Here is a 6239-nt window from a genome sequence, read left to right as displayed (position 1 = left end):
CCTTCAGTGGCTCCCCATACTTCACAATGTCAAGTCCTCAGGCTGGCTGCCACAGTGACTTTGTCCAGGCCCCACCTGCTTGTGGGACCTCATTTCCATCTCGCTGCTCCCCAATTCCAGGCATTCTCAGCCCCAATGGTTCTGAAAACCTGCTCAGTCCTTCACAGATGCCCTTACTTTGCCTCTATCGTTCCCTTCCCCAAAAGTGGCCTCCCTCTTGCTCACAGGACAGCACAGTGGATAAAGACACTGGGCTTTGCATAGTTGCAGGGTGATTTCAGTTCTGCTTCCTCAAACTCATGTAAATTTGGGCAAGGCATTAAGTAATCTGTGCTTTAATATTCTCATGGAAAATGAAGACCACAATAGCTTCCTTGTAGCATTAGGAAGATTAAAGGAAATATATACAATTAGATCCCATGAAATCTTTCCAAAGTAGCCTTTACTGAGTGTTGCTCTTCTTTCCTCTGAACTGCATACATCACTTATTCAGTCAATGGATATTGAGTGGGCACCTGCTGTATGTGAGCACTAGACCAACAAGAGGTGTTCATTTTGCTGTCTTTTGGCACCCTGTTGATTCTTCACATGGTATTTATAAAATATTGTGCAAATTTAAAAAAATATCATGCTACAATGGAGATCAAGGTACATCTATTCTTTCTTATCCATTACTGACCTTCAATTCATCTCTAAGTTCTTTGAGGACGGAGGCTTTGTCTTACTCATATTTGTATTCTTCCAGAGTACTTATGATAGTGTCAAGAACTCCAGAATTACTGGCTGAAACTTGATTTTGTTTACCTAAATTTTAATTTCTGTAAACTATTAGAGAAATTTAAAAAAAACAACAACTGGGGTACTTGGGTGGCTCAGTTGGCTGAGCGTCTGAGTCTTGATTTCAGCTTGGGTCATGATCTCAGGGTCATAAGATCAAGCCCTGTGTTGAGCTCCATGCTGAGTATGGAGCCTGCTTGGGATTCTCTCTCTCTCTCTCTCTCTCTCTTTCTCTCTTTGTCCTTCTCCTGCTCATGTGCTCTCTCACTCTCTGAAAAAAATAAAATAATTTTAAAAAATGAAATGGGTTGATCAAATTATTCCAGTCGCAAAGAACTGTAACATTAGAATCAGGATTAAAAGTTAGTCTCTGGGGCCTGGATGCCTGATTTAAAATCTTAGCTCCAACATTTGCTTGCTGGATAACCTTGTACAAACTACTTACTATTTCTGTGACTCAGGCAAGCTATAACAACAATGCCCATCTCATAGGGGTGCTATGAGAATTGAATGAGTTGGTATATGTAAATTCACTTAGAGAAATGCCTGTCATATGATAAAAACAGTGTTAGGATTATTAGTAACATTTGGGTTGCTTCTATGTTGCTAGTTAAAACACAAAAGACTTCATCCTAAGGCTCAGCTATGAACAGCTGAAATGGTTTAAGAGTATAATTAGCCCTTTAGTTTTTCCTCCTCTGCTATTTTTTTGTGTGAATCTGGATCTCTCCATAAACTTTTTTTCCATTTCTTTGGATAACCCACATCCCTACCACTCGTTCTGAAGAAAGTACAATTAGCTTTAGAACTGTGCTACTTACAATTAGAAAATTCCATTCCCTGCTTGGGGCTATCTCGACCTCCTCCTTTATTATGGTCCAGATTTCATAGTGTCCGGCAGGTGGGCCTGGCAGTTATGTTTGTGTCCTTTTAGAAGAGTGTGCACAAAAAGAACTATTTGTTGATTTTGGCCAAGGCCCTGAGGCAAATAATAGCATGCTGCAAAGTGAAGCACTCAGCCACCAGAAGGACTTACAAAGGGGGTGTGGTCAAAAAAACAGTATTTTTCAACCCCTAGCTGGGCACCCACTGTTAGCCTTTAAAAAATTTAGAAAGGATGATAAAAAAGGCTTTAGAGATAGGAGAGAATTTGAGGAGAGAATCGTTAGTTTTGCCACCTAGCCCCCTAGTAAGCATAAGGAAGGAGAACCTATCCCTTACTCTAAGCCAAGGGAAAGGAGGTTCCACAGGCCCTCTGAGACCCTCTGGAATTTGATCCACCAGGGACTTCTGTCTGACTCACACCTTAAGAAATCTAAAGGGAGTAGGGCTCTGGCAGGCCACTCTAAGAGCAGGGCACATGAATGAGAGAATTGCATTGGTACAACATAAGGCACCAGAGCCTGTTGGAGCCAGAGATGTTTGAGTGACTCCGTGGGCCAGATGTGGGACCTTAGTCCTAGACCTAGTTCAAGACACCTGCCTATGAGGTGAGAAGGCCTTACCAGGCAGGAGCTGTAGGGGTACTAGAGGACACACAGTGCCGAGGAAGGACATTAGTAATTAGAGGAGAGATTCATTTTTTTTTTAATCAAAAGAGTGGTAGACAAGAGATTTTCAGAGATGTTGTGACCCAGGGCTGCCTGGGTGGCTCAGTCAGTTGAGCGTCTGAATTTGGCTCAGGTCATAATCTCACTGACTTCGGACTCCATGTCAGGCTCTGTGTTGACAGCTCAGAGCCTGGAGCCTGCTTCAGATTCTGTGTTTCCCTCTCTCTCTGCCCCTTCCCCACTCGCGTTCTCTCTTTCTCTCTCAAAAATAGAAAGACATTAAAAAGATTAAAAAAAGAAATGTTGTGACCTCAAACTGGATCCCTGAAAGCACCCTCTGAGATTAAGGTTGGTTTTAAATACTTGCCAGGACCAGGGAGTACCTGCCCCAGGCAGGACTAGTCTACTCATATCTTTGTTGACCAAGTATTCTTCTCTCTCTCCTTTGCTCTAACCATCAAGGCAGAAAATGGAGAGTGAGAAGAGGAAAGAGGAGAGAAAACCAAGGCAAAGATGGAGAGAAGAAGGTCTTCTTAACCTTGATCATTGTAGGTACCTCCTTGCACCTGGCTGAAATTTGCCAGAGGGCAGAAAATTTAACTTTGGATGAAGATCGACCTTTTCACTAAACTGAGGTAAAGAAATTAATTACTGAAATGAAATAGTTTCTTTTTTGTTTCACTAAAGGTATCAGAGAACTTTTAATTATCTGAGAATGACCAGAAGACCCATGGGATCTGTCTGCATTCTCGTGCAAGCAGACACAGAGGAACTTGGCCTCAGGAGTGAACAGCAAAGACACCAGCAGAGATGCTTTCAGATTAAGCACTTGAGTTCCACTTGTAAAATGTTAAGATTACATTTGCTTTATTGAAGATAAATTTTTCCCTCTTTTTTTTAATTCTACTTTTTGATGACTTTTGAGGTAAGGGATTGAAATAAAAATGTCTTTACCAACTTTAAGGAGAGGATTCCTAATCAGTATGTGAAAGAATAATGTGATTAAACATTTGTCTAATCATCTTCAGCAAAGGAGAAAGTATAAAAGAATTTTAATAAAGGATTTTGGTTTTTAGGTTAAGGTACAGCTATTCACTATCAGTTGAATTATATAAAAGACTAAAATTTAATTTAGTTCTTTCTTTAAACTTTAGAATAGATTTAAATTTACAGAAAAGTTGCATACATAGTACAGATTCCCCACACCCTGTTTAATCTATTGTTAATATTTTATGTTAATATGGAACATTAGTCACAATTAATGAAACATTATTCATGGACCACAATTAATGAACATAATGTTGTTAACTGAAGTCCATATTTTCAATATTTTAACTAAAGACCTTCATTTTTATCTGATATTCTTTTCTGATCCAGGATCCCCGCCCCCCCCACCCCCCCCCCCCCACCGTCCCTCAGGATATCACATTATATTTGTAGTCATGTCTACTTAGGTTCCTCTTGGCTTTGACAGTTTCACAGATTCTCCTTGTTTTTGATGACCTTGACACTTTTGAGGAATACTGCTCAAGTATTTTATAGAATGTCCCTCAACTGAGATTTTTCTGATATTTGTCTTATAATTAGATTTGGTATTATAAGTTTCTAGAAGGAAGACACAGAGAGGTATAGTGCTATTCTCATAGTATCATAGCAAGGATGTATATTATCTGTATGACTTATCACTATTAATGTTAACTTTGATCACCTGACTGAGGTTGTGTTTTTCAGCTTTGTCTCATTTAAATTATTCTTCCCCGCCTCCCCTCCATGCTGTACTCTTTGGAAGGACGTCACTACACTTAATCAAGTGGGGAGTTAGGCTCTACCTCCTTGAAGGCATAGTAGCTACATGGATTCTTCACTAGAGGTTTTCTGTTCTCACCATTTATATTGATATGGACTCATGGGTGTTGACTTTATGTTTTGAGTTATAATCTAAGTTGTTTTTTTTGTTGTAAACTGTTTCAGCTTTTTTTTTTTTTAGTTTTTTTTTTTCAACATTTATTTATTTATTTATTTGAGAGACAGAGAGAGACCGAGCATGAGCAAGAGAGGGGCAGAGAGGGAGTCACAGAATCTGAAGCTGTCAGCACAGAGCCCAACGCGGGGCTCCAATTCACAAACCGCCAGATTATGACCTGAGCTGAAGTCAGAGGCTCAACCTACTGAGCCACCCAGGTGCCCCTTAAACTGTTTCAGGTTTGACCATGAGGAACTTTTTCAGCTGGCTCTCGTGTCCCTTTGAAGTACCCCCATCATTGTGGAGTTTTTATTTCTGAGAAGTTCCTGATTTTCTGATACTACAAGGTGCTCCAGGCTCACATTTATATTTCCTGCTCCAACCCTAGAATTATCCATTTCTCCAAGGATCCCTGGATCTTCAATTAGGAAATGGTATTAGAAACCAGGATCTGGGTACTAGGTGTGCTTGTTGCTCCTTAGATATTTGTTTTTTTAAAAAAAAATACATATTTGACATTAATTCAAAAAATATTTCTTGAATGCCTACTCAGTATTACACATTTGGAGAAATAGAATTTGAGATTTTCTGACTACTGCCTACACAGCTGGTATTGAAATCAGCAAAACCTATTTAACCCCTTCTCATTTTCCAAGGAAAAATATGCTAAGTGATAGGAGAGAAGTTGAAAGGGAAAAAATAAACAAATTTTGGTAAACTCTTTGCCTATAACATATACATGTGGCTTATTATTTACTTTATAAGAAAATAACATGAAATTACACATATAGTCTTTGTTATAAAACTTAATTGAAAAACAACCAAGCAATTTTATTAACTATGTGAATGTTGTGTATTAACATAAGTGCTAGCATATGTATTCACATATCTAGCATATGGTGCATTATTTTAATGGCTGTGTCACATGTAGCAAATCAATACACGAAGCACATTAAGTGGGAAGGAAGGGAGTCACCTGAACATTGTGTTCCACATGCATGGGTCTGCCATAAACAGGAGTGCTGCATTTGAGTGACACTTGTACTTTAGTAGAAGAATGTGAAACTAGAATCTTTTTGTATTTTTTTAAGTTTATTTATTAGAGAGAGAGAGAGAAAGCACTTGGGGGAGGGACAGAAAGAAAGGGGGAGACAGAGAATCCCAAGCAGGCTCCATGCTATCAGCATGGATCCCAGTGTGAGGCTCAATCTCATGAACCATGAGATCATGACGTGAGCTGAAATCAAGAGGTGGTTGCTTAACCAACTGAGCCACCCAGGCATTCCACACTGGAGTCTTAAGTAAACTCTGATAAGCTCTAATTGTAGTTTATATACATTGTAATAACCCTTGATAACTAACTTAGGTTAGTAATGTGACAACAAAAATTTCTGCTCTCTATAAACCCAGAGTGCAGTTTTCCAGAATACTTTGGGCTTGAGTAGAACAATACAAACTACAAACATTTGTTGAGCGTTGTATATGTCAGGCATATTTTAAGAACTTAATGTCTATTAATTTAACTTCACTGTAATAGTCTTATGTAGTAAGTACTCTTATTTTTATTCTACCACTGAGGAATCTAAATCATAAAGCAGTTAAGGTTATTTGTCCAAGGTCACATAGGTAAAAGTGGCAGTGCCAGCCTCTATATCCCCCCCTCATGTGTCTCTCCATGCAGGTAAATGAATTGCTGTGCATGTGGTGGGGAAGGCACACAGCGAACATGGAGGCTATATGGGCAAAGGGGCCGACGGAGCCATCCATGTTGGCATGTGTTAGAAAGGGACTTGGCTACAGTGTCCACAGTATAAACTCTCCTTTGTCTCTGGTACAAAATAATCTGTCAAGTGCACATCCTCACTAAAGTTTGTGTATAAAGAGCATTTTTTTGTGTTTGCAGGATTCAAAGATGCATTAAGTTTCATATGTAGGTCAATGCAGTGAAG

The 6239-nt window shown here is 39.3% G+C and overlaps 1 long non-coding RNA gene across 1 annotated transcript; it reads left to right on the top strand.

Annotated features, from left to right (window-relative positions):
• Window positions 1-2787: 2787 nt before the first annotated feature.
• On the top strand, window positions 2788-3290 carry LOC123608694. The gene is made up of 2 exons (XR_006717389.1): window positions 2788-2875; window positions 3015-3290. It is a non-coding gene; the product is annotated as an uncharacterized LOC123608694 (long non-coding RNA).
• The last annotated feature ends 2949 nt before the right edge of the window (window positions 3291-6239 follow it).

Source organism: Leopardus geoffroyi, chromosome B2, assembly GCF_018350155.1.
Source record: "Leopardus geoffroyi isolate Oge1 chromosome B2, O.geoffroyi_Oge1_pat1.0, whole genome shotgun sequence".
Taxonomy (NCBI): Eukaryota; Metazoa; Chordata; class Mammalia; order Carnivora; family Felidae; genus Leopardus; species Leopardus geoffroyi.
The sequence above is the reverse complement of the archived record's forward strand: the minus strand, read 5'-3'. Positions and strand labels throughout refer to the sequence as shown.